At 47.3% G+C, this 10,023-nt stretch overlaps 1 long non-coding RNA gene across 1 annotated transcript in view; it reads right to left on the reverse strand.

Moving 5' to 3' along the window:
* LOC126639547 (uncharacterized) overlaps window positions 1–10,023 on the reverse strand; it is a 716,944-nt gene that overhangs the window by 677,449 nt on the left and 29,472 nt on the right. The gene's annotated exons all lie outside the window — the stretch shown is intronic.

Here is a 10,023-nt window from a genome sequence, read left to right on the forward strand (position 1 = left end):
AACCAGGGCTGAGAATGCATATACAGTGAAAAGAGGTTTGAGGTCTGCCTATGTACTACAAACAGTTGATTTTCTTCTTTAGAGCATGGAAAAATAATTAAATAGCCATTGCTGAAAAGTCCTGTCACAAATATTAGTGCAACCGTAACATGACAGATGTTGTGAACAAGGTGTTTATTCACATAACTTTCACTCTTGGTATGTCTGACATCCCACCCTTAAGGGAAAGGGAGCACCCAAGATTCATAGATGCTCATGGTCAAAAAGAACAACAAAAGTCAGAGGGTCCACAAAACCTCACAAAGTTTTATTAGTAAATTACAAACTTGGCCTGGAAACTGGTATGTTAGTCCTAGATCTCCTGCATAAGCACACAGCAGTGAGTTTTGATAAAGGGGTTGGGTGAAAGGGGAGAGAGAGAGAGAGAGATGGATTAAAGGGGGCAGAGACAAAGAAAGGAAGAAAGAGAGAAAAAGAGATCACCAGTCCTGGCTCCAATCCAGCTGATGTGATGTCCTGGGGCGGGCGCACACCCGGGCTCTGGGGGTACTTTTTTAATAGATAAGTTTTCCCCGCTCTGGAGATAAGTTTCTCAACTGTGTTGTGCTACTCTCCAGGAGCCAGAACAAGGACTGTAGTCTCAGAAAAATGCTGCATTACCTTCCTCTGGCCCCTTTTTCCAGCCACAACAATCCTTGGTTGGCTCTGCTGTCAGAGTGTGATACATACACATTAGGCCCTTTATCTTCTAGGCTTCTACACTATGGAACATGCAAACATGCTGAGGGATCACTGCCCCAGTCACTAATGACAACATTAAGCAGTACTGACCCAGTATCAGCCCCTGGAGTGTACCACTAGGAACTGGCCTTCATTGTGCTGCTGACCAGGCTCCTCTGGAGCTGTTGAGCCAGTTGGTTACGCCTGCTTTTCCCTTAGTAAGTCCGTGCTGAGCACTCCCAAGCCCCTTCTTGTTCATTGTATGTTTGGAGATGATTTCCAGGTCTGTTTGCTCCATCACCCCCCTCTGTGGTGAGGCTGGCTGTCCTGCAGCTTTCCTCATCCTCCTCCTTGCTGTTCCTGGAGAGAACAGCAGGCCCTGGGATCACCACCACTGTTCACAGGGCATGGGGAGTGGCCTCAACGCTGACACCTGCCAGCTCTCCCCACATCCAAGGGTGTGTCCCACCAGGTCCTGTGGGCTCCTGGATGCCTCCATTGTTTAAATATGTTCCCCCATCTGGTCCTCCTCTGCTGGAGGACTGAGTTCTGGTCTGTGAGGTTCAGCGCTGCTGAGTGGTGTTGGTTCACCTATTCTGAAATCAGCCTTTGCAAAAGCTGGACCTGTGCCACAGCAACGTGGCTTTGAGGGCAGGGAGGATTTTAACTTCTGCATTCTGTGCCAGCTGCTACTGTGTCCGAAGCACAGCCCTTCCCTCTCCAGCGTGCAGAGGCTTGCCCTGCCCAGCCCAAGCAAGAGCTTTCGTGCCAGCTGAGATTCATCACAGGCTTCCTCCCAGCAGGCAGTGTCCCCCTGGCCTCCACAGCTCCCTCCAGGTGTGACAAGTGCCCCCGCCCGGGTGGGTGAACAGCACTGTGGTTCAGGCACTGCTGACAGGAGCCCTGACTGAGGCAAAGCCCGCTGTGCAGATCTGTGTGTCTGTGTCTATGTGTGGGGCTACATATTTCCAGGAGCACAGGAGCCTAGGCCATGTCTCACCAGGAGTTGAGAGTATCAGCCAAGCTGAGAGTGGGCACAATTAAAACAGTGATGGCTGCACTCCTGCACGTACACCAAAGGTAGGGCTGGCTGTGAGTCAGTCACGCTATGCAAATCTGTACAGTAGCCATCCAAGCCCATTGTGCTTCCTTGAAGGGAGGTATGCTGCAGATCTCCTGTTGATCACAGAACCATGGCATCAATTAGGCTGGAAAACCTCTGAGAATATCAAGTCCAACCTTCAACCAGACACCACCATGTCAGCTAGACCATGGCTCTAAGTGCCACATTCCTTTTCTTAAACACTTCCAGGGACAGTGACTCTACCACATCCCTGGGTGGTCCATTCCAATGTTTAATCACCCTTTCTGTGAAGAAATTCCTCCCAATGTCCAATCTGAATCTTCCCTGGAGCATCTTGAGACTTGGTGCAGCTTGAGCAGGGGTGGACCTCACGCTTACTCCTTGAGATGAGACCCAGTATCTGGCATCAGTACCTACAGCAAAGTAAGTGACATCTCACCTCAGGCCCAAAGTTATCCTGTAGGGTAGCAACATTATCCAGCCATTGTTAGAAGTGTAGTAAGTAATAGTGTTCTACTGCTCTTTATTCGCCGTGTGAATCATCATCTAAATCATCCTCAAACCACAAATTCAGTTATTGCCCTGTGGTGGGTTGGCCTAGGCTGGGTGCCAGGTACCCATCAAGCTGCTCTATCACTCCACACCTCAGCTGGACAGGGGAGAGAAAATAAGATGGAGAATGACTTGTGGGTTGAGATACGGCAGGTTACCGAAGCAAAGGCAAAAGTTTGTGTGAACACGAGCGAAGAGTTAAAAAAAAATTATTTTCTACTCCCCATCAGCAAGCAATGTCTGGTCACTTCCTGGGAAGCAAGGCCTCAGCACGTGCCAGGGTTCCCAGCAGTAACCAAAACACTGGTGTGTTACCAAGACCTTTCTAGCCACCAGTGCAAAGCACAGCACTGTGAGAGATGTGATGGGGAAAATGAACTCTATCTCAGCCAGACCCAATACAAGCCCAATCACCATTTGATTATCATTTGATTTCCAAACAAAGTTCACCATTTGTTTATTGTTTGATCATTTAGTTAATCCCATAATATGGTTCCTCTTAATGATTCGCTTGTGAAACCAAATAAGCAAATGGAGCTGTACAGCAGGAGAAAGAGAATATCATGATAAGACTGCAGGAGAAAGAAAAGAGAACAGAGAGGGTGAAATGAGTGAGGTGGGGAGTCAGTATCACCCAACATTAACAACGTGATGTCTTACATGTTTAACCCACACAAGCAACACGTACTTAATTTTTCTTTCCCTTTAGAAAGCTCTAAACTTTCCCAAAAGAAATGTAACTGTCCTGTCCCCACCACAGTAGTAGAGTTTCCTAAAGCTGGTTAAGTTAAAACACACAGAAAACTCTTAATGCACAAGGACTTTTGTTATTAATGCAATTATTTACAATGAAGCTTGAAATTTTAGGTCCTGTTTCAGAGTTATGCTGGACCCTTAAAGTGGGCATTCACTGGAGTGTACATTACTGCTGGGGCTCAGCAAGCAGAAAAATCAATAACAATATTATTAAGGAAAGCAAGGGTTCACAGGCAGACCAGAAAAAACTCTGGAAAAATAATTCCAATTAGTTTCTGTAATTGAAGTAGCCTGTAAACATCAGCAGGCATCTTTTCTGTGCTCTGGATCATCAAAGTATTCTTCTTCTTCAAAAAAAAAAAAGTCAATAATGATTTATGAAGATCTGGCAGAACTAATCTGCTTTGGGATGTATCCACAATGCCAGAGTTAACTGGCTTCCTCCCTGGAAATTATCATATCTCTTGCTTTATCCAGGTAAAAACCACCAGTGCAGGGAATTCCTTTCACTCCAAGCAGGCACAAAGCAACCAGTATGTAGAGGGCCACAGAAGTCAAAATGTAATTTATGCCATTTTTAATGACAGCGCTTAATTTTAACTCATGTGGCTTTCAGACAAAATCAGAAAAACTAATATTGAGAATAATGATAGAGCTGGGATTCTAGCAGAAATCAGCTGGTTATACCCATGGTTAATGTCTTATGCTTAACTGGTTAACCAGGCCCAGGGAGGCTCTTAACTGGCTTGAGTTTGACAGGCTCATACTCAGATCTGCCCACGGGATCTGCCTGCTTTTATTTAGCCTGCACTTTAACTGGGAATTTGAAAGGCCATCCTGGGGGGAGGAAGAATCTCGGGAAAACTTGCATCTCCACTGTGCTGGCTTTGGCTCAGGTAGAGTTAATTTCAATACAATAATCTCTATCAACACTCTTCCAGATACAAAAATCAATATAGCCCAAAGGTCCTCAGTGCTGCAATGTCTGCACAGGATTAAAAAGATTGTGATGCCTTGAGCATCTCACTGTCTGAATCACACAGGGCTTTGAAAGCTGATGTTACACACTGGCCTAATGCAGATGCAATATCATTTCTGCATGCTCGTGCCTTTTAAACCTTAGAATGCTGCTTTCTCTGTTTTTCCTTTAGCAAATAAGCACCTTGATTTACTTGACCAAATATCAAAATAATAAATAATCAAGATAATCCTTTCCACAGGTTCGTCAGTCCTTAAAAGCAGATAATAAGGATATTTTTAAGCTGTGCAGCTCCCCAGAGTATTGTTCCAGGGCATCAAAAGAGTCTTTTTAGCAGCATTGGGCAGTGATGCAGAAGTTCGAGAGGAGAAATGCCTCCCTGTTACAGGCTTTAATTTATCTGATTATAAAGACTGTACGTGACAAATACAGTAGCTGACAGGTACTGAGTAGGCACTATCTGGAGTAGAACGATGCTGGGTGATGCTGATGTGATCAGACACATGAAAACCAAGAGAGCTCTGATTTAACTGCTCCGATTTGGGCTTGCAAATAACATTATATGCACTACCTGTTTCCAGATGTCATTTGCAGCACAAACTAGCTCTGGACAAGATGAAAAATGCAAACACCAAATACGTTACTGAGAGACACAGCAGCTCCCTGTGTCCTCTACAGCAACCACCAAGAGCCCTGTGTGTGCAAGGGAAACCATGGTAAATCAATATGCAGTTTCCAGCCCCCTGTAATTACCTGTGGTTACTGAGTTACCGTATGGCCAAACCTGAGCTGCAGTGTTGCTGCTTTACCACTCACCTTTGGCACAGATAAAAGCAACCAGAGTGGAAAACTCGGGTACTGGATCTGATTCCTGCCTGGCGATGGCAGGAGAGATGGAGACCTTGGAGCAAAGTGCTATGTAGGCAGCAAGCATTGGTCAGAAAAGCTTTCTGGCATCAGCCAAAGTACCAGGGAGCACAAGTGACCTCTGCAGCACTGCAGGGCATCCCAAGGCAGTCTGTGGTGAAAGATTCTCTTGCTTTCCGTTGTTTCCAAGCTGAAAGAGAAAACTCTCTTAGAAAAAGTAGTGTAAGGGTAAAGGTTAATAGAATCACTTCCAGCCAGAGGAGGGGATACTAAGGACTCAAGAGAAGATGGAGTCAGGGACTCTGCAGGTTTCCTGCACGTGACACTATCCCATCTCAGATCTTGAGTGGTTTAATGTCTGCAGCATTAATTTGCAGCAGGATGTGCAACAAAATGGAATCCTCACCACCAAAATGCATTTCAATCCAATTTCCTGCTCCAGCTGGTAAATGAACCTACCAGGGGTGGGGCTCCACTAGACCTGTTGTTTACAAACAGAGAGGAGCTGGTGGGAGATGTTGTGGTTGGAGGCTGGCTGGGCCACAGTGACCATGAAATAATAGAGTTTGCAATACTCAGGGATACAAGGAAGGCCACCAATAAAACCTCCACACTGGACTTCTGGAGGGCAGATTTTGGCCTGTTCAGAAGACTGGTCCAGAGCATATCCTGGGAAAAAACCCTTGAAAACAAGGGGGTACAGGAGGGATGGATGTGCTTCAAGAAGGAAGTCTTGAGTGCACAGGAACAGGCTGTACCAGTGTGCCAAAAGGCAAGCCGGCGAGGTAGACAACCAGCTTGGTTGAACAGGGAGATTCTGAAGGAAATCAGGGATAAAAAGAGAGTTTATCGACTATGGAAGAGAGGGCTGGCTACTTACGAAGAATTCAGGAAGACAGCTAGATCATGCAGAAGGAAAATCAGGGATACAAAAGCGCAATTTGAAGTTAATTTAGCTACTTCTGTTAGGGATAACAAAAAGCGCTTCTATAAATACATTAATAACAAAAGGAGGGGCAAAGAAAACCTCCATTCTTTGATGGACTCGGAGGGAAACAGTTAATAGAGATGAGGAGAAGGCTGAGGTACTTAACACCTACTTTGCCTCAGTATTCACCAGTAGGACAGGTGGCCCTCAGGACAACTGGCCTCTGGAGCTGGTAGACAGGGACAGGAAGCCAAACAACCGCCCTGTATTCCAGGAGGAAATAGTCAGTGACTTACTGAGCCACCTGGATCCACACAAGTCCATGGGACCAGATGGGATCCATCCTAGGGTGATGAGGGAGCTGGCAGAAGAGCTTGCCAAGCCGCTCTCCATCATTTACCAACAGTCCTGGCTCTCTGGGGAGGTCCCAGATGATTGGAAGTTGGTGAATGTCACGCTAATCTACAAAAAGGGCTGCAAGGAGGACCCAGGAAACTACAGGCCTGTCAGCCTGACCTCAGTGTCTGGTGAGGTTATGGAGCAGATCATCCTGTGTGCAATCACACAGCAGCTACAGGATGGACAAGGGATCAGAGCCAGCCAGCACAGGTTTAGGAGGGGCAGGTCCTGTTTGACCAACCTGATCTCCTTTTATGATCAGGTGACTCACCTGGTTGATGAGGGGAAGGCTGTGGATGTGTCTGTCTGGACTTCAGCAAAGCCTTTGACACCATCTCCCATAGTATACTCCTGGAAAAGCTGCAGCCCATGGCTTGAACAGGGCACTCTGTGCTGGGTCAGGAACTGGCTGGAGGGCCGGGCCCAGAGAGTGCTGGTGAACGGGGCTGCATCCAGCTGGCGGCCGGTCACCAGTGGTGTCCCCCAGGGATCAGTGCTGGGCCCAGTCCTGTTTAACATCTTTATCGATGATTTAGATGAGGGGACTGAGTCCATCATTAGCAAATTTGCAGATGACACCAAGTTGGGAGGGAGTGTTGACCTGCTGGAAGGCAGGAGGGCTCTGCAGAGGGACCTGGATAGGCTGGAGAACTGGGTCGATTCCAACGGGATGAAGTTCAATGAGGCCAAGTGCCGGGTCCTGCACTTTGGCCACAACAACCCCCTGCAGCGCTACAGGCTGGGGACAGAGTGGTTGGAGAGCAGCCAGGTGGAAAGGGATCTGGGGGTGCTGATTGACAGGAAGCTGAACATGAGCCAGCAGTGTGCCCAGGTGGCCAAGAAGGCCAATGGCAGCCTGGCCTGCATCAAGAACAGTGTGGCCAGCAGGACCAGGGAAGTGATCCTTCCCCTGTACTCTGCGCTGGTGAGGCCACACCTTGAGTATTTTGTTCAGCTCAGGGTCAGTTCAGGAAAGACATTGAGGTGCTGGGGCAGGTCCAGAGAAGAGCAACCAGGCTGGTGAAGGGATTTGAGCACAAGTCCTGTGAGGAGAGGCTGAGGGAGCTGGGGTTGTTTAGTCTGGAGAAGAGGAGGCTCAGGGGTGACCTCGTCACTCTCTACAACTACCTGAGAGGAGGTTGTAGCCAGGTGGGAGTCAGTCTCTTCTCCCAGGCAATCAACAATAGGACAAGAGGGCACGGGCTTAAGCTCTGTCAGGGGAGGTTTAGGCTGGATATTAGAAAGAAGTTCTTTACAGAGAACGTGATCAGGCATTGGAATGGCCTGCCCAGAGAGGTGGTGGATTCACCGTCCCTGGAGGTTTTTAAGACGAGGCTGGATGTGGCACTGAGTGCTATGATCTGGTAAGCACAGTGGGGTTGGATCAATGGTTGGACTTGATGATCTCAGAGGTCTCTTCCACCCCAGTTAATTCTATGATTCTGTGATCAGGATTGGAGGCAGCCTGGACTATGGATGAAAGCCTTGTCCCTGAGGGCAGTTTCCCAGGGAGTCCTATTGTCCCTAAATTCAGGGTCCTAGGCCACATCAAAAATAGTGTGGCCAGAAGGTCAAGAGAAGTGATTTTCCCCCTCTGCTCTGCTCTCCTGAGACACCACCTGGAATATTGCATCCAGTTCTGGGGTCTCCAGCACAGGAAGGACATCAACCTGTTAAAGTGGGTCCAGAGGAGGGCCTTGAAGATTAGATGGATGAAGAACTTCTTCTATGAAGTCAGGCTGACAGAATTGGGCTTGTTCAGCCTGGAACTTAGTGCAGCCTTTCAATACTTGAAGGGGGTCTATAAGAAAAAGGGGGGCAAACGTTGTAGCAGGGTCTGCCTAAGGAAAAAGTCTTTTTACAATAAGGGTGTTGAAACATTGGAACAGGTTGCCCAGAATGCTGGCGGATACCACCAGCCCTGGAAACATTCAGGTCAGGCTGGATGGGGCTCTGAGCAACTTCATCTAGTGGAAACGGGGTTGAACTAGCTGACCTTTAAACATCTTTTCCAAAACAAATTGTTCTATGATCAGGATTATTTTTCCTGTTAATGTTATTTTGCTTAAATTAACAGTGGATTTCAGTTACTATTTAAAATACCCTGTCAGCTTTTAGTTTTAATACCTTGAATAATTTTATTTCAGCAAACTCTGTCATTCCTCTGTTCACTCTGCACAGCATGGGAGCTTGTGCAGCTCTTTGGAGCTTCACAGGGAACAATTTAGGAAATGCTGACACTATTTTCCATGTAGTAATGTCATGCACAAGCTGGTTTCAGAGAGGACCCTGAGTCAACTGTAAATTACTGCCCTACAGGCACAAAACAACCCGTGAGCACCAAGAGGATTACAGCAAATACCAACATGTAGGTTTGGGGGCACATGAACAGCCTTTGAAGTAGCACAGGTCACAGCTTACACGTGGGAAGCCAGTACAGGCAACACGTTCCACACACCTTTCCTATCTAACCAGTTTGCAGAGCTGCAGCTGAATTCTGTGTCCAGTTCTGGGCCCCTCAGTTCAAGAAAGACATTGAGGTGCTGGAGCAAGTCCCATGAAGAGCAACGGAGCTGGTGAAGGGTCTGGAGAGTAATCCTATGAGGGGGTGTTCAGCCTGGAGAAGCCTCAAGGGAAACCTTATCACTCTCTATAACTACTTGAAAGGAGGTTGTAGACAGGTGAGGGGCTGACCTCCCAGGCACCTAGAGATAGGACAAGAAGAAATGGCCTCAAGCTGCACCAGGGGAGGTTGAGGTTAGACTGAAACAGTGGTTAAGGACTGGAATGGGCTGCCCAGGGAGGTGTTCAAAAAAACAACTGGACATGGCACTTAGTGCTGTGGTTAATTGACATGATGGTGTTTGGTCAAGGGTTGGACTCCTGGAGGTCTTTTCCAACTTTGATGATTCTATGATTCCATGACACAGTTTTCTCTTTCCTCCCCACCTCCCTGCAAGTTTTCATACTCCTGCACAATGTGAACACCTACAATCCCACACCTACAATCTTACCACTACATAGCTACTTCTCTTGCTCCTCCTGCTCTCTAACTTAGCTGCAGCTGCACCAGTCCTGGAGCAGAGGGATAACCACACACATACAATGCACATCTCCTGTGCCCACAACACTTAACTGAAGATACAGAACACTATTAAATGTTGCAGTGTACAAATCCTTGGAAGCAACCTCCTCAGAGTTTGCAGATACAGAGACAAGTCAGGTGGTATCAAACACGTGTTGATGCTCCTCTCCGATTCTGAACCACACCTGTGACAACTTTCCTGGCACATTGCTTCACTTTGCTGCATATATGTGTAGAAAATGAAAATTGAGGTTCTTACAGACCTGTGACCATACTGTGGCTTAGCATGAGGCTGCTGCTGGATTCCATTTTTGACCATTTTACCTAAAGACATTGCCTACTCACTGCCAGCTTTATTCTTACTCTCAGTTGAGTCAAGAACTGCTTCTTTCACACCTTCCCTTCCTCCCCCCAGCAGCTTCCTTCTGCATCCACAAGAAAATCTCTGCAGTCAGGGGCTATGGAAAACAGCTGGAAATTCTGCCCTATGACTTTTCCTCAACAGGGCAAAGCGCTGCCGCAGCCACCAACCAGAGACGGTGCCCGGCCAACACCGTCCAAGAGTACCTAAAACCAACTCATCAGTCACTTCAGTTAGAAGTCCACCCTGTGTTTCCTAGTGTCCCAATGATCCCAGTTTGTTTGATACTTCA

Source organism: Myiozetetes cayanensis, unplaced genomic scaffold (genome assembly GCF_022539395.1).
Source record: "Myiozetetes cayanensis isolate MyiCay16 unplaced genomic scaffold, myiCay2020 scf1, whole genome shotgun sequence".
In the NCBI taxonomy this organism is placed as follows: Eukaryota; Metazoa; Chordata; class Aves; order Passeriformes; family Tyrannidae; genus Myiozetetes; species Myiozetetes cayanensis.